The sequence below is a fragment of the Podarcis pityusensis genome (genome assembly GCF_964106645.2).
Source record: "Podarcis pityusensis genome assembly, chromosome: 4".
NCBI lineage: Eukaryota > Metazoa > Chordata > Lepidosauria > Squamata > Lacertidae > Podarcis > Podarcis pityusensis.
The window spans coordinates 81,767,754-81,786,621 of record NC_138027.1 but is presented as its reverse complement, the minus strand read 5'-3'; the positions used below and the strand labels follow the sequence as shown (position 1 = coordinate 81,786,621).

Genomic DNA, 18,868 nt, shown 5'->3' with positions numbered 1-18,868 from the left:
CTGTCTGTATTTCTAAATAGGTTTTATCCCAAATGCCAATTGTAACTCATTCTGATACATTGCTTGAGCCAACAGCTGTGTCCACAAAATTCAGAGAAGTGCAAAATCCAATGGTTAATTGAATTCTGATCCAATTGCACTAGTCCAAGACCTGCAGATCAAGTCAATTCACATAAGACTGTGAAGAAAACATGTCCCTCAAGCATCCCAGCCCCCTATCTCCCCTGACCATTTGCAGCCATCAGGGTGTGTGGAATTCTTTTTAGGGTGTGGACTCAGTTAATGGTGGGGGCAGGAGTGAAGCAATAGACTAGGTCAGTAGCATTAATTTGAACTGAATGTGTACCTTAAAAGATGTCGAGCCATCTTCTGCAGCATGCATGGTTCCTCCAGCAGGTACAGTGGTACCTCGGGTTAAGTACTTAATTCATTCCAGAGGTCCGTTCTTAACCTGAAACTGTTCTTAACCTGAAGCACCACTTTAGCTAATGGGGCCTCCTGCTGCCGCCGCGCCACCAGAGAACGATTTCTGTTCTTATCCTGAAGCAAAGTTCTTAACCTGAAGCACTATTTCTGGGTTAGCAGAGTCTGTAACCTGAAGCGTATGTAACCTGAAGCACCACTGTATAGGTATAAACTTTAAACTTCTCTCCACGTAGCGATCAACTTAAAAAACCACTGGCATCAAAAACTGTAAACCTAAAGAAAGGGTTATCAAGCACAATCTGTTTGTTGATTTTGTCTCCCAACATTACCCATTTTAGTAAACACACACACAAACAACTGGCAAACCTTCTAGAAAAAAAATAGCAATATTGGTGATGCAAACTGCTTACAGTACACTAATGCGTTTGTGGCAGCCTGTACAAATTCATAGGCAGAGACAAAGAAAGTGGAGGATGGGTAGGAGTCAGAAGGAGCTTTACTGGTTACCCCTCAGCAAACAGCAGTAACATTTTCCTTTTTTCACACATGAGTTCACACATTCTGTCCCTCCTTTTAGGTTGAGAGTCACACGCCTGGACTTCCTTTCCGAGTTGGTTTCTACAACAAAACATGTGCAATTAAAAGTTTTTCAGCTTGCCAGTGCAGGAAGTTACTGTCTGGGCTGAATTCCTAAATCTATCTCTGCTTATTTGTCAAGGGTAAAACAAAGCATTTTAGCTTTACGTGCCACCTGCGGTGTCCTACTGTACACACAGCTTTCTGCAGTGCCAAGAACCATATAAAAACAAGTGGGACCTTCAGTCCTTCTGGCTGAGACCCAGAGAGAACTTTGCTGCAGACTTCCAATTTTATATTTCAAAACCAAACCCACAATTTATCAAATGTCAAAATGTGAATGGGATGCTGTTGTTTTTAATTCTTGCACTGAGGTGAGGCAAGACTGCCCAAATGCACATAATGTTTCTTTTTTGTTACCTTGCGTCTCGTGATGGGAAGGTAGGAAAGGAGCGGTGGCTAAGGAAATGAACTTGGGTGTTTCGATAACAAAAAGTCACTTACCATTATTCATCTTCTGCCTGACCTTTGGTGCATAGTTTCCTGTTTCAGTCTCTATTCCCTTCCAACTCTTGATCTTGTCTAGAAGACTATGAGCTCACCTTTCCAAAGAGCTTGCACTGTTGTTTCTGATGAAGAGAAATGAAGAGGATGAGATGAGATGACCCTTCAAAATTTGCCTTAGGCACACACATCCCTCTTTTGTGTCTATAGAGAGGGATGGCAACACCTTGCCTTCTCAGACAGCTTTGGCACCTTCTGTGGTGGCCTGTTATGGACACTTCAGTCATAACATGTGGGCAAAAGGATAAGCAATCTGTCCTTTTCAATATCACTTTATCTTGTTTTGGATACTGTTGTTAGTGGTTCTTCTTAAAGCATGGAAGGACAGATCCTGAAGCTGAGACTCCAATATTTTGGCCACCTCATGAGAAGAGAAGACTTCCTGGAAAAGACCCTGATGTTGGGAAAGATGGAGGGCACAAGGAGAAGGGGACGACAGAGGACGAGATGGTTGGACAGTGTTCTCGAAGCTACCAGCATGAGTTTGACCAAACTGCGGGAGGCAGTGGAAGACAGGAGTGCCTGGCATGCTCTGGTCCATGGAATTATGGAGTTCTCTGACTACTTTCTGCCCATTTCTCCAATTTTCCAAGTCTTGTAATTGATTTAAAAAATAGTGATTGATAGATAGCAATAGACTTTATCAACATTTTTAGCTCATTTTCTTATTACCTGCCCCCACTGATGATTTTGGCTGGTCTTCCTGCTTCTACTCTTCAGGCTCTCTGCTACTGCTACTTCATTGGAATGGACTGTGGCTCAGTGGCAGAGCATATGCAAAAGATCCCAGGTTCAATCCCAGCAACTCCATGGGAGAAACCCTTCTGAAATCTTGAATAGTTGCTTCTAGCCAGTGTAGACAAAGCTGAACCAGATGGACCAATGACCTGACCAGGTATAAGTCAAATTCCTATGTTCCTAATGATATTTTCTGGTCATCATTCAGATTATATGTCTCCTTTGTACCTCACCCTTTACAACCTTCCTTTCTTTTCTCATCTTCATTCTAAGCTGTGTGTACTTCCTGTCAAAGGTTTTTATGATCTTGCTTTCTCTCACTAGCTCTTACACCTCCATCCCTCTGCATGGACCATATTCTTAACTGCCTTCTAGTTCAGCCACATATTGCTCTCTGTATTGCCTGCTTGCATCCTGCACCCTTGCAGCTCCTATTATTCCACCTGGTGTCAGATTGTATCCTCTTTTTTCAAACCTCCTCAAGACACTTTTAATCATCCCAACTTTTCCTGGTTGACTGCCTCGCCTTGCCTTTCCTCCCTAACAAATTTTATACTATAAGACTGCAACCTGGAGAAGTTTGTCTTTGATTTTTGTACAACATTTTTAAGTACAACCATCACTTGACCAACATTTATATAATCATAGTGACCTATTTACATAAGTTAAATGTATTTCACAATTTCAGTTATTTTTATATTGTAAAACCTGCAGGCAGGGTTTGTTCTTTTGAATTTAATTATTGTACAATATCTAGTGCAGGCATCCCCAAACTCGGCCCTCCAAATGTTTTGGGACTACAGTTCCCATCATCCCTGACCACTGGTCCTGTTCGCTAGGGATGATGGGAGTTGTAGTCCCAAAAAATCTGGAGGGCTGAGTTTGGGGATGCGTGATCTAGTGTATGAAAGTTTTTTTTTTTTTTTAAAAAAGAAACAATAAATATTGGGTTGGATTCAGGCTCAGTTTGTTGAATTTGTTTCTCTTTGAAATCAGTGGGACTTAGTTGTTTGATTAACATTTCACACTGATTTCAATCGAAACTAATTCAACTAACGTAGTTTCAACCAATTATAATCTTTTAAAACTAAAAATAGGAATAAGTATTAGATCACAAATGCCTTATTGTGTGCATGTTTTTTAAAAGTTTTCAGGGTGCTTTCAAAAAACAAAATACTACTTTATTAGCACAAAGCATATTAACTTCGTCAAAATGTGGCAAGCATTGTCCATAATAAGTTTCATCATTGCTATGGGCAAAGATTCTGAAAATATGAACAATCCTTAAAAATTATAGATCTGTGGGAAAGCAGATGCAGCTGATATTCCTGAGCACCAGAATGGAGAGGGCGAAGGAGAGTTATCAGCTAGTGTGGTCACATGATTCATTAGCTGTTTCTAAAACCCTACTTCAGGTTTTAATACTTGGAAAATCTGCCACCCTGAAATCAACAAGGCTGTGGTGGACAAATATGTTATCAGATCAGGGGCGTAGGAAAGGGGGGGCGGTCTGCCCCAGGTGCCATCATGGATGGGGGTGACAAATTATCAAGGAACCATTACTGCCCTACTAGGGCGGTTCATAAAAAACTTTAAAAAAAAAAAGCCTGCTCCAAAGGTCTTATCTTACTACACTAGGGATTATATAGCTATATATGAAATTTCATGCATATCAGTTAATATCTTGACCCTCCTCCATGAAAATAGCTGTTTACTTGGCCGTTTTCCTATGTCGTGAAGGCTGAAATTTCAATTCAGTGGCCACCATCCCAAAGAGGATACAATGGGCGGACTTTGGTACTCTTTTGTCCTGTCCTTCCCCCCCAATGTCTTTCTCTCTATTTGAGCCGGCTCCCTGCCTGTTACTTTACCTGCGGGGAAACCCGTGTGGGGTTCCTCTCTCTGTAAAGTCTTCAAGCTGTTCCTGCACACACCTGACAAATCTGCCCCATTGTCAAAATTTATCTTTTCCCCCACCTCCAGTCACCGTTGCTGTGTGTCCTGGCTGAGGGGGAAAACAGAAGACAGATAGTCTAGTTGAGATTCCTGCATTGCCCCAGGGGTTTGGCTAGATGTCCCTCAGGGGTCCCTTCCAACTCTACAATTCTCTGGTGTTAAAACTCTGCAGAGTTTTAGGTATAAGTTGGATGCAAGGGGTGCATAGGATTACAGCCCATCTTATGCACCGTCGGCTCGGGAATAAGTCCCACTTGTCATGATGAGACTAGATTGCTGCTGTGCAGTCCTGTTTTTAAATAAATGTTTTCCTGTTCAGATAATACAGAGCATGGTGAAATCACAATAAATAAAACATCCCCTTCAGTAGTTTCAAGCACTACTTCAGGTTCCACATAATATCTGTACTACATTGTTTACTGTGACAGCACCTGCACTTTGGAACTCCCCGCCTATTGCAACAAAGCACGTGCCTTTGCTAGACTCTTTTTGGGCACCTGCTAAAAGCATTCTTCTTTAGGCAAGCACACCTAGATGCTTAGGAAGTTGAAGTAATTTTAATCTTAATATTTTAGCTTTTGTATGTTTTAAAGTAGGATTGTGAATTTTTCTTGATTTTACTGCTGTGGTTGTTGTTTTTTGTTTTTTGTTTTGGTAAACCACTTTGCATTTTTTAAAAAATAAATGTTATTAAATAAATAAACAGTAAATATAAATAAAATAACACAAGCCAAAACACAATCCATCCTGTAGATTTAAGGATCTGTCCATAGTCGCCTACTTGTTATCAGAGGCCCAGAATCCATATTCCTTTGTAAGAAAATATGAAATAACGTAAAACAATTTTTGCAGGCAAAAAAATAAATAAAAAATCAATGTGTGGGGAGGGGGTGACAAGAAATTTTCTGCACCACCTGACCTTCCTACACCTCTGTATCAGATAGCGACTCTTACCACTGAATGAGAGTAATAAGTGTGGGCCTGCAGTTGCTTCTGTGACACAAATGCACATCAAAAGTATTTTATGTTGTTGTTGTTTAGTCGTTTAGTCCTGTCCGACTCTTCGTGACCCCATGGACCAGAACACGCCAGGCACTCCTGTCTTCCACTGCCTCCCGCAGTTTGGTCAAACTTATGCTGGTAGCTTCGAGAACACTATCCAACCATCTCATCCTCTGTCGTCCCCTTCTCCTTGTGCCCTCCATCTTTCCCAACATCAGGGTCTTTTCCAGGGAGTCATCTCTTCTCATGAGGTGGCCAAAGTATTGGAGCCTCAGCTTCAGGATCTGTCCTTCCAGTGGGCACTCAGGGCTGATTTCCTTCAGAATGGATAGGTTTGATCTTCTTGCAGTCCATGGGACTCTCAAGAGTCTCCTCCAGCACCATAATTCAAAAGCATCAATTCTTCGGCGATCAGCCTTCTTTATGGTCCAGCTCTCACTTCCATACATCACTACTGGGAAAACCATAGCTTTAACTATACAGACCTTTGTTGGCAAGGTGATGTAGCAGGACCCTATACATGTCCACTCAGACATGGGCCCCATTGAACTCAATGGGGCTTACTTTTAGGTAAGTGTAGTGCATTCTTAATGTACCTAGGGTAGACTACTGAACCACTATCAGACTAGTGTAGCATGGTTGGGGCTCCCTTTAACATACTCTCCAACATCCTGCTGATCAAAATTGGGGTGCTTGTTTTTTTGGTCCCAAACTCTCGCAGGAGCCAGGTGACTCTCACGAGAGCTTGAGACCAAATAAATGAGTGTCTTTTGATCTGACATTTTGGCACAAGCCTGCTGACTCGTGCCAGAGTGCCAGACCAAAAAAATGGGACATTCTAGGATCCAATCAGGAGCTGGGGTGGCTTCAGAGAACAGCTTGCAAAATGGCATTTGCAAAGCGCAGAGCATCCAAATACTGCCACCTCTCCCCACCCCCATCCCACTGCAATGTAAGACCCACTTAATATGAATGGGTCTGGCATTAGAAAGATGCTGTACAGGTGGGGGTTATCGCATTCTTCCCGAAAGTACTTTTATTTTTCTTAATATATTAAGAGTCATTAAACTCACCTGCTTCTCCAGCTCAGCCCCATCTAACTGTGCAGAATTCCATGGCTGTGACTTTATGCTACTTAATTTACAGCCAATAACTATTCCCCCACCCCACCCCACCCTTCAGAACGAGTGATTTATAGCAATAAGCTTCAAATATGTCGCAAATTTGTAGTGGCTCAGCTGAACGACACCTTCCCACCTGCTCGGCAGCACTTATAGCAAATGGTAATTAATACTAAGGCTTACCCCGTTCTTTCTTCATACTGTGAAAATCAAATAGGTCTGCAAACATCGGTTAAAGCCAATTGTTTTACACAGATCTCTTTCTTTTGATGTGTGCCAAAACACACTGTGAAAAATGTTCTCATTTTTGGGTGGATTTTCCCATCTTCGCCTTGGAGAGGGCTGCCTCCATATTTGACAATAATATTCAATCACGCAGCATTGCTGTTTTTATCCATTTCAGTGCCCTAAACGGCCCTGGTCCAGTATATCCAGTATATCTGAAGGGGCGTCTCTACCCCCATCGTTCTGCCCGGACACTGAGGTCCAGTACCGAGGGCCTTCTGGCGGTTCCCTCACCGCAAGAAGTGAAGTTACAGGGAACCAGGCAGAGGGCCTTCTCGGTAGTGGCGCCCTCCCTGTGGAACGCCCTCCCACCAGATGTCAAAGAGAACAACAACTACCAGACTTTTAGAAGACATCTGAAGGCAGCCCTGTTTAGGGAAGCTTTTAATGTTTGATGTATTACAGTATTTGAATATTATTTTGGAAGCCGCCCAGAGTGGCTGGGGAAGCCCAGCCAGATGGGCGGGGTATAAATAATAAATTATTATTATAAAATTATTAATGTAGGTTAGCTATATGGGAGTATAGCTACAGAAGTACACTCTGTGAGAGAGAAGACCCAGCTATCTAATACCGAGTGCCCTCTATCACTAAAATTCACCAGGTTGTCTTTTTTAAAAAAGAGGGGGGGGGTTGTTATAAGCAACAGCGTGTATTTTACAGTTCAGTTGCCAACCTTGCAGTGGCGTGGGCACACACATAAGCCAAGAAGTGGAATTCAGAAGCAAGATGGAAATCAGGCAATGCTTATGGGGACATTCTTGGAACCATAAAAAGAGTTTCTCTCACTACGTTTTGGTACGCAGCATGAGAGCATGGAGAAGCAGCTTTGGGAACAGAGGAAGACGCTGCAGTGGAAGATGAGCGCAGTGATTCCTAACGCGGGAAAGCAAATTATCACTTTACAACGATATTTTGCTGCCCAGAGGACAAGATGGTGACCTTTCCCAATTCCACATATATAAGCTAACTGTGCTGGTAGGGGAATCTGACTTCCACACTAGCAGCCAAGTGAACCTGAGGCCAGGATGCTCGCTTATGGAGCACAGGGCAGGCCATGGCACAGCTCTGTTCTTCAACTTCTGTAGCTGAAACTTGTTTCCCCTTGCTGCCTGCTCAAACAAATGGTTCAAGACAGCAGCAGTGGAGCCACCTTGCACCATGTGATCTGGTATTGCCTCTGCTGAGGTTTTTTAAATATAAACAAAAGCAAAAACAAGACCTATTCCATCACCACTATCCCACTTCAGAGTTCCTGAGACCCTTCCAAGTTGTGCAGGTGTATGTCAGATGGGATGGGAAAAGGCCCAGTTTTTATGGTCTTGAATATCTTTCTGGGTAAAAGGCAGGATAGAAATAAGATAGTAATAAATGCCTAACTTCTCTGCTATAAAGGTGTATGTAAAAAAGGATTGATAACAGATGAAAATTTAAAGTTATAGTATATTAAGTTAAAGAATCATGAGAAAACAAAGAGGGAAAGAAATTGCTGACTTAACTAATTGAACTGGAATACAAAAAAGGGAGGTATGAGGAGGTCAGGGAAACAAGGATATGAATGTAAGTTATGGAAAGATTGATCCATTTTTTTTTCTTTTTTTTCTTTTTAAGTGTCTTTTATTCTTTTTTCTGTATTTTGTATTTTCTTGTATTTTTACTTTTTGTTTTTGTGTAATTCTTTTATTCTCTGAAATTTTAATAAATATCATTTTTTTTAAAAAAACCTTCTCTACTGAAAAACTTAGCCCTGTTTCTCCCGTATACAGCATGCCTTCGGGAGGATGTTGTTTGGTTGGTTGTAAGTCACTCTGAGTTGCCTTGGGTAAGATAAAGCGACTGACAAAATCAATAAATAATAATAATCTATCTGTTTCCACACATCTAAGTTACAGAAATGGGCACAGCAGAGATGCAGTGAGAATACCTAGTCTGCCTTACTGGACTATTCATAGCTATAGATTAATTGTAGTACCATTTTGCTTTTCGCTTTTTATCTTATTTTGGCATGCAACTATCCAATGGTTGAGTCCACTGTGTCTCAAACACAGTGCCTGAGTTTATTAAAAACTAGCGTAGAACAATTAAAAATAGTTGATTTCAGTACATTTTTTCCTGCCTTTGTTGTAACTGGAAATTCAGATCGTCTTACAGCCCTAAACTATATCAGCTAAATAAAACATTGTCCTTGAATGTGGTCCAAACTGCAGAACAGCTTCAGCAAACAAACAATACTTCCACTTTCGATTGAAAGTGGGTGATTACCATAAGGCTGCCTTAAAGCTAATTCAAACACATCCCTCTGATTGACCCCACTCTATAGTAAGATATTTCGCACAGATGGTTGGCATCTGGATCCAAAGCACATTTACTTGGATGAACTCCTATTGATTGTTAGAGCTTTGTGTCACATAGTTCCCACAAACAATCATGGCCTCTGAAATTGAATTGATTGGATTTATATCCTGCCCTTCCTCCTGAAGGGACTGCATGCACTCGTGGACCAAGTGTTCACATACAAGCATTCTGGGCTCAGGGGAAGCAGTGCTGCATTGAGGACTTTAGACTATCTTGCATGCACAGTCTTGTTAATGAAAACCGTTGATACAAGAAATATGCAAAATAACGAAACAGGTATTAGAAGCCACCCCAGAACTAGCCCTATTGAACATTTTCCAAGACAATAGCGCACACTCACACGACAAAGAACTCATAACTCACCTACTCTCAGCAGCCAGAAGCATCATAACTAGACACTGGAGAGACATGCCAGGAGTGAACATGGACCACTGGTACCAAACTGTATTGAAAACAGCCCTACTAGAAAAACTAACCAGCAAACTGAAACTTCTGAGGTCCAGTGCCGAGGGCCTTCTGGCGGTTCCCTCACTGCAAGAAGCCAAGTTACAGGGAACCAGGCAGAGGGCCTTCTCAGTAGTGGCGCCCACCTGTGGAACATCCTCCCACCAGATGTCAAAGAGAACAACAACTACCAGACTTTTAGAAGACATCTGAAGGCAGCCCTGTTTAGGGAAGCTTTTAACCCCAGATGGGCGGGGTATAAATAAATTATTATTATTATTATTATTATTATTATTATTATTATTATTATCTAGCACAGGGACAAACAAAAAAGGATGCCTTCACTCCACTGTGACTCCCCTTCATGACATACACAGCCCAACATGACAACAACACCTTCCCATCCAATGTCAAGGAGATAAAGAACTACACAACTTTCAGAAAACATCTGAAGGCAGCCCTGTATCGGGAAGTTTTTAGTGTTTGACGTTTTAGTATGTTTTTGTATGTGCTGGAAGCCGCGCACAGTGGCTGGGGAAACCCAGCCAGATAGGCAGAGTATAAATAATAAAATTATTATTATCATTACAGTGGTACCTCTGGATGCGAATGGGATCCGTTCCGGAGCCCTGTTCGCATCCTGAGTAGAACATAACATGCAACTGCGCATCTGTGGGTCGCGTTTTGCCACTTCTGCGTATGCGTGTGACGTCATTTTGAGCGTCTGCGCATGCGCGAGCGACAAACCCAGAAGTAACACGCTCCGTGCACATATACTATATAAAAGAATGAACGGTCTCTCTCCCTTATTCTCTTCCCCTGCCTCTCTTTTCCCCCAAGCTTATACAGTCTATATCATTGGTGTATCATTGGTGTGTATAACATCAAATATAACTGATATGTAAAAAAGATTCTATGAACGGAAAGCAGAGACACTGTATGCACTTTTGTAAGTCAAGAAAATATTTAATGAAAACAATTTTTAAAAAACCTGAAGCCATTGATTTGAATCCTAAGATAGGTTAACTTGGGAGGAAGAAAAGTTTCCCATTCCTTCTCCCACCCACCCATGTCTCCTTGAAAGCATCTCTGAAGTAGGCCCATCGGAACAAAATGGAATGGGCAACAGGAAGTGGAGAATTCTATTCCAGTTTGATTACAACCAGTGTAAACTGGCTGCTCTAGAATAGGTGAAACACAGTATTGCATCCATATATGTAGGGTGCATATATACAATTTAGCACTGCTATTCCCAGTAGTGATGTATGGAAGTGAGAGCTGGACCACAAAGAAGGCTGATTGCTGGAGAATTGATGCTTTTGAATTGTGGTGCTGGAGGAGACTCTTGAGAGTCCCATGGACTGCAAGAAGATCAAACGCATCCATTCTTAAGGAAATCAGCCCTGAGTGCTCACTGAAAGGACAGATCCTGAAGCTGAGGCTCCAATACTTTGGCCACCTCATGTGAAGAGAAGACTCCCTGGAAAAGAACCTGAGGTTGGGAAAGACTGAGGACACAAGGAGAAGGGGACGACAGAGGACGAGATGATTGGACAGTGTTCTTGAAGCTACTAACATGAGTTTGACCAAACTGCGGGAGGCAGTGGAAGACAGGATTGCCTGGCGTGCTCTGGTCCATGGGGTCATGAAGAGTCAGACAACGACTAAACAACTAAACAACAACAACAATTCATTTTAAAGATGGGGCATAATTATTAACTAACAGCTATGCATTTATATTTTCACCAATTTTCTTCCCCCAAGAAGCCCAGTCTCAAATATTCAGCAAAAACAGGAGAGCTGTTCAAAGAATACTTCATTTGTAACTTAAGCTAGTAAAAACAAGGAAATTTATAGTTAAGGGTGACTTCTAATATCTTGGCACAACAGGGTGTCTTCTTAACCGCTTCCTTATTGGGCTATACATTTAAGGTCAGCCTGAACTGTGAATTTCCTTATTATTAGTAGCTGTCACGTTATTAACTATCTCAATGTATCTTTTTTGGTGAGTACATTTAATTTCCTCTTTTCATACTACTCCCATGACCTCAACAAAATGAATGACTCTGCCCCATCGAGACGCAGTTGTCTCCCAGGCTATTATGGGACTGATCTATTGACACCTTACTCACTGGGGGAATGGCGCTTCCATTTCTGAGCTGTTCAGAGGCCTGATCAGTGTAGCAAACTGAACAAGGGGGAGAAAGGAGAATTTTAACTTCTAGGAAATTATTTTTAGAAAGAGAGAGGAAAACTATCTGTCTCCTGCTCAAGAGGAATAGTAGTTGCGTGTCGAGGTCCCCAATACACCCCAAAGGAAAACACAATTGACACTTAATTTTTGTTTAATTTTTTTGGCATAATTTTGGCCACAACTTTATTCAAATACAGCAATGTGAGTGGTTGCTTAGGCATTGGTAGCACTAACTGCCCCCGCACGGGGACAGCTCTGACATTCGCACCCCCCGCGAAGTCAGGAAGGGTAAGTCACCTGGGGAGAGAGACGGGACTGGGAACCATGCCTCACCTCTCCCCAGCATGCTCCCAGGGGCTTGCGTGGCCCTAGCCCCTTGCCAGGGGGTTTCGGACAAAAGCATGGGGGAGCCCCTGGGTTCCTTTAACGGAAAACCCTTCAGCAGCAGCAGCAGCATTTTGGAGGGGCAGGCACAGCCGAATCCATACCCCTCCACCAGCAGCAGCATTTGGGGGGACAGGCACAGCCGAATCCATACCCCTCCAGCAACCAATTCCAGACCAATGCCTAACCGCAAACCTTACAAGTTGTGACGATTTGCTACGCGGTAGGCGAAAACCAAGTGGCACACACTAATCAGCCAAATGGCAAAATTCCTACCAGGCCCCTGCCCCAAAGCAGACGACCCCATGACAGGCAATAGCAAGGTCAAGCAAAGCCTAACCTTAGGGAAGGGAGGGCGGGTGATCTGAAGCACGCAGCGAAAGAGGACGTCCATTGCTGCGTGCCTTGTATTTAACAAATAGGGCTGTCAATCACTAAATGGCAACATCTAAATTTCCCCAGTAACAGCCCGCCCCTGCTTACGAGTTGGCCAAACCATCTGCCCAGAAACAGCAAGGTGTCTTGGAATCCCCAACCGCAACACGTGCTCTCCGTGATGGAGAACACGCTTTATACTATGTACATAAACATATACACTCTTACATTTGTTTGTTTACTATGCATCTTTTCATGAAGTGCTTTTTATGGTACATTATTATAAAAACTATAGAAGCACAGTGCTATGCATAAGAACCCAGCAGTGGCTTTATTAAAAAAAAAAAAATACATAAAACCCAGCAAAGTTCACAATCTTTATGGCATCCCTTGTAAATATATGGGGCGTGAGGGGGAGTTAATCATTTACCCACAAGGTTGGAATCTCTCCTGGGCAATTAAGTAATTAGGTTGCTCACTGGATTTAGTTCAGATTTTAATGCATAATAATTGGTAGAAAAATTGCACAGCCAATTATTTCACTTTTGCTAGATGGTGTATTTAAGTAGACAAATTCTAAGAATGTAGATTTAGTTATTTCCTCAGGGGAACAGAACTGTGTGGTTATATTTCAGTCAGTTTAGCACAAATGATAAGCCAAATTTCACAAATCAGTAGTGAATTTTAGGGGCTCTCAACTGTAGAAATAGATAAAAGTATTGAGATATTTCCTATATCACAATCTTATGATTAAACTGACCTGGTATACCACATCACCCAATCCCTGTGTCCAGAAAGTTCTGAATAAGCAACACCTTAAAAAGCCATGAATCCCTGAAGATATCCGAAAAACTGAAAGAATTCTGGGATACTGCAAACCTTCAAGTTGTGGGTCATCCAGATAGCATCCAGGCCATTTAAATCACTATTATAAACCTTTGTAACAGCCTCAGAGAATCCTAAGTATTGTAGTTTACACCCTTAACAAAGTACAATGGCCAGAATTCTTTGAGGAGGGAAATGTGTTTCAAATGTGCTTTGAAAGTATCATGTGTACGCAGTCTATTGAAGAAGAATTTGGGTGGAAGTACCACAGAAAGTGACACAATGCAGATGTACTGTATGACATCTTTATCCGAAACCACATCTATATACTAATTCTTCCCCAAACATTCATGTGAAACTAAATGCAGATAGAGCTAGCCAGCACAGCATGGCAATACAATTCTGGGCTCAAATAAATGTGCCAAAATGGGTATAAGAAAGCAAAGGATATATATATATATATATATATATATACTTTTCAGATATATACATTTCACTGATTTTACAATCATTTTGACATTTTAAAACTTGACTTCCTTCCCCCTCTTTCTGTGGTTCCTTAAATTTATTTTTAATATCTTCTGCATATTCAAACTAACTTAACTTACTCATTTATTTATCTTCCATATATATATATATATATATATATATATATATATATGCTCTTATGTAGCTGCAGGTTATTACAATAATCCTGCCAGTGTTTTTATCTGTTTACAATTTATCTGTCAATATTCAATAAACCATTTCCATTCTTTTATAAAAAGTTTGTTATCTTGATTTCTTACTCTTCCAGTAAGTTTTGCCATTTAAGCATATTCCATAAGTTTTTGTATCCATTCTTCCTTTGCTGGAACTTCTTCTTCTTTCCATTTTTGGGGAAGTAACATTCTTGCTGCTGTAGTCACATACATGAATACATTTCTATGCAATTTAGGTAGCTCGGTCTCTATAATTCCCAAGAGAATTGTGCCGTGGACATTTTTGTGCAGTTTTTCAAAAATCCACAGCACTTTGTACAAGCAGGACAAAATGGAAAAATCTTCTGATCTGCACACCCCTGGTTGGTTCCCTAAGAAGCAAGGATGCAGTTTCCTTCTTGCTCCAAAGGAGAAGCAGATCAGGGGAGAGATAGGTGCATATTCACAAGTGTCCCAGCTCCATAATAAAGATACTGCCTTTGAACAACAGCAATGAAAATTTTGGAGCATGTGAGCTTATGCATAGCTGAGCAATGCATATGAAAACCAAAACACAACACCGGAATTTTTTTCCTTGTTAAAAAAAAAAAAGACTGCAGAAAAAGACTCTGCCACATCTTATCATGTGGCAGGGCATCTGTGGGTGAGATAAGGAAAAGAATCCTTTGGGGTTAGATCATGCTCACAGCCCATCAGTTCATCCATATCCCTGACACAGACCGTGAATGCTCTTGAGAAAAGTTGCTGATTGCTGTACTGAACACACAAAACATTTCTTTCCTGTCCCTCCTGATGTTAAGATTTCATTAGTTCACCCCTAAGGGATGCACACACTAAGTGCTTTCCTCCTATCATTTATTTTCCTTGCAAGAATTGCAGCAGCTACCACAGGAATGTTCCACAGTTCTGAACAGGGAGAAAGATGATCCACGCAGTCTTTTTTACCCTCACCCCATCTCACCGCCCCAAACAAAAAAAAAGAGGAGGCAATGAGCCAGACCGGTTGTCATGAAACAGCTCGTTTTCAGTGCTGCGGTTGTAGAAAGAGGCAGCAAAACTGGCAGCAATGACGACCCCCAGAGAATTCCCCCCCTTTACTATAAAGAGGCAGCTTTGAATAATAATAAAAAATATGTCTGGAAATGCAGTTCTGGTCAGCACAGGCCCTTGTGGGGTATTTTTTGTTGTTTGCTACGCAAGTGAAGACAGTATGAGTGAAGATTTGTAAGCTCCGGCCTAAACATTACACCAAGGCTATAAAGTTTTCAATATTTCTATAATGATGTTTGAAATGTAGCTTTCCACTTGGGGAATGTTATTCCCTCACCCTGCCTCACCGTAATATTACTTACTGAAGTCACGTCGTCTTGGTTTCACCATTCACGTTGGAGAAAGCTGCCGCAGTCAGTTCCTCGGATGATCTCATCAGGCAGGGACCATTAACGTTCTCTCAGAGGTTGAAGTCTGACATGTAGATAGCTTGTTTCCCTGATAAAAAAAGAGAGGGGAGACGATTCGTGGAAAAGTGGGCATCATCCATGTGTTAAGGGAATCCCAAAGGCATGCCCACTACTATTCTCACATTCTTGAACACAGACAGGCATCAATAGCACAGTGGTACTTTGGCAGGATGAAATATACCGTTACATTGTGGACTTCAGTGTTTGAGCGAGGAGTAGTTTGGAGTTCCAGTAGTAAGATGAATATCTCCATGCCTATGTGAACTGGTTAATAAAGACCTTCACGTGATATCTGAATTTGAGGTCAAAGGACTTCTAATTAAACACATGCAGTTCTTTCTTTTCTGAGGGGATGCTGGGGTACACATACCGCCAAACATTTTGTAAATCTTCATACTTTTGTCGATTTACTATATTTATTTTTCCCGATTTGAACTATAAAATGGTTATTTTCTTGAGTCAAAATGAGAGTACCCCTAAACATTTTTTATTTTTTTTAGAAAAAAGGCACTGAATACATGAAAGGGAAATTGTTACAGTGAGAGCTTGAAACACAAAGAACATGAAATTTAGAGAATAAATAAACTTATTTACATTAACATCCCATAGCATTTTCTTCGTGTGTGTCCCTGTCCGTGTCTCTCTCTATTAGAGGATTCCTGCTGCCACCTAATCTTCATTTGAACACCATTTTCTAGAGACAAACAACTGGGGAAGCTCATTGTCTTCACAACTTGGATAGCGTTTAGAGGCATCTGGTTGGGTTCTGTTAGAAACAGAATATTGCACTAGATGGGTCTTCATCTGATCTGAGGGCCATAGCTCAGCGGAAGAGCATTTGCCTTGCTTCTTTCCTTTCAGGTTAGGTCACCTGATGAAAGGTAGCCCTGTTGGTAGATCTGCGGAAAGTCCCAGGTCTTCTGCACTGATAGAGGCTTGGGCAGCTCCCAATGTTCCTATGATTCGGACAAGCAATCCTTGTACCTCAGGGGCACAACACATGTCTTGAAGCATCAAGCAAATGGTTCCAAATTCAAGCTTGGCACCTCTTGTCACTCATTTATTTATAGTATTTGTATACCCGCCAATAACAAAAAGTGCCCTGGGCAGCTTACAAGTAAAAACGTAAATGATATAAAAAGAAACATAAAACCAAGGCAAAAAAGATATTGGTTTGGGTCCTAATTTTCCTTCCACTGAAGCCACGACATTCATGGTCATGGACCGTTCTTTTCCTCACCCCAGACTGTAACAGTGTCATAAACATTTGACACCTTTCATCCTTACTTACTTATGCATTTTCTATAGCACTGCGTATTCTCCATCAATTAATTATCAAAGGGAACATTTTTAAAAGTTGAAATTATCATGGGTTGTTGTCATGCCTGGCTTGCTTTTGAGGTTCCCAAAAAGCATTTGCAAGCGTCTTTTCTTACCTTCTGCAAATCATCTCACCAGCGACCAGCGCTCATGAGCCCAAAGGAAGACCTCATGAAATAACTCCACCCGCGGGGCTTTTTTAGATCAGGAAGTACAGGAAGCCAGAAAGGCCGCAGGGCTCCAGGAAAAATGTTTAGTAGAAAGGAAGGAAGAAAACACTCACACCACTTTCAGCCACTTCACAACAATATGCTGAGCTCGAAACTTCACACTGACTGAAATTCTCAAGTGCTCTGAGAATGAGGCATAAAAATGGAGGAGCACCATGAGTTGTTCTCCATTTTACAGCCTCCACTAGAAATTGGGCATTTAGTGTTGCTGATCCCTTCCTCTGTGGAACTCTTTTCTAGCAGAGATTTGGCACAGAACCTCACTTTTGACTTTCAGGCATCTCTGAAGACCTTTTCATGCCAACAGGCCTATTGTTTGTCGGTTTGACGTGAGACAGCCATTTTTATGTTCTGTTGTTGCATTTGTATACACTGAAGTACACCACCCAAATGTATTTTATACAAGTGGGCAGTTTATAAATACTTTTGCAAATAAAATAAAGAAAAGGGACTAAGTTCTATGCAGGAACTAGAGGTTAGAATCAGAGGTTAGAAGCTAACCAAAGCCTAGCTGTTGTTGTTGTTATTGTTTAGTCGTTTAGTCGTGTCCAACTCTTCGTGACCCCATGGACCAGAGCACGCCAGGCACTTCTGTCTTCCACTGCCTCCCGCAGTTTGGTCAAACTCATGCTGGTAGCTTCAAGAACACTATCCAACCATCTCGTCCTCTGTCGTCCCCTTCTCCTTGTGTCCTCCATCTTTCCCAATATCAGGGTCTTTTCCAGGGAGTCTTCTCTTCTCATGAGGTGGACAAAGTATTGGAGCCTCAGCTTCAGGATCTGTCCTTTCAGTGAGCACTCAGGGCTGATTTCCTTCAGAATGGATAGGTTTGATCTTCTTGCAGTCCATGGGTCTCTCAAGAGTCTCCTCCAGCACCACAATTCAAAAGCATCAATTCTTCAGCAATCAGCCTTCTTTATGGTCCAGGTCATAGTGGAGAGTTTTGACCAAACATGATCCACCTGGAGGAGGAACCAGCAAGCCACTCCAGTATCCCTGCCAAGAAAACTCCATGGAGAAAGACAACAGGCATATAAAAGCCTAGCTAGAATCCATTAAAGCCTGTATTCAGAGGTATGATGGAGATGGGACCTGGAGCTCTCTAGATGTCTTGGGGATCAATTCCGTCCCAGCCAGCATGGCCAATGGTCAGAAACTCTGGAAGTTATAGACAAATATATATGTATATATCTTGGGGGCAGCACGTTGACTATCTCTGGTGTGGGATGTGGTGCAGAAGGCTGTGCATGGTGACAGTTCTTCACTTACTAGACTGAAGAATGACCTGCTTGTACTGCTTGGAAAGCAACAATGCTCCCACTGGACAATAAACAAGGAATGACTAGTCACGTTTTGTTCTGTATTTACCTGACTAGCAGATTCAGTGGGTTTACAAGATGATTTGCAGCACCACTGCAGAGATGAAAGTCTAGCCCCCCAAAACGTATGTTTATTTTGTCTTTTAACACATTTTTAATTTGTTAGTGCAGATTGGTCTTTATTCCCAGGGGAAAGCTATTTCAGTGCTGTTGCCAAGAGACTTCAGAAGCGAGCAGCCTGATCAAAATAATAACTTGCTGCAATGAGCTAGCTTAGTGTTTCAAAGAGGGCAATTTAAATTATTTTTACTTAATAATAGGTCTGCACGTGCCCCTGCAATCTGCAAAGAGATTTCTCGTTGTAGAGCTGTTTTCGGCTGCTTCACAAAATGGAGGCAATGGCCAGCAGGGAACACCAAATTAGGACTACGTCAAGACATCTCCCCCCCCCCAATTGCCCATTGGGGACAAATATCCACTTATTGTCGCCAAACTGTATTCCCTGTGCACTCCTTCAGATTTAATTGCTTGAAGTGGAGAGATTTCACAGTAACAGATTCCTTCAAAGGCAAAGGGGGCACTGTGCAATAATA

At 41.8% G+C, this 18,868-nt stretch overlaps 2 long non-coding RNA genes across 2 annotated transcripts in view; both read right to left on the bottom strand.

Moving 5' to 3' along the window:
- The window catches only part of LOC308475945, a 41,079-nt gene extending 24,195 nt beyond the window's left edge, over positions 1–16,884 (bottom strand). Inside the window, exons 1-2 of the long non-coding RNA XR_013985567.1 lie at positions 16,843–16,884; positions 15,299–15,434 (exon numbers count right to left, since the gene is read on the bottom strand). This is a non-coding gene — a long non-coding RNA (uncharacterized lncRNA). The remainder of the gene's footprint in view (positions 1–15,298; positions 15,435–16,842) is intronic.
- LOC308475961 lies at positions 391–1,772 on the bottom strand. Its single transcript, XR_013985586.1, has 2 exons — positions 1,507–1,772; positions 391–1,044 (listed from the first exon to the last, which is right to left on the bottom strand). It is a non-coding gene; the product is annotated as an uncharacterized lncRNA (long non-coding RNA).
- Positions 16,885–18,868: the final 1,984 nt, after the last annotated feature.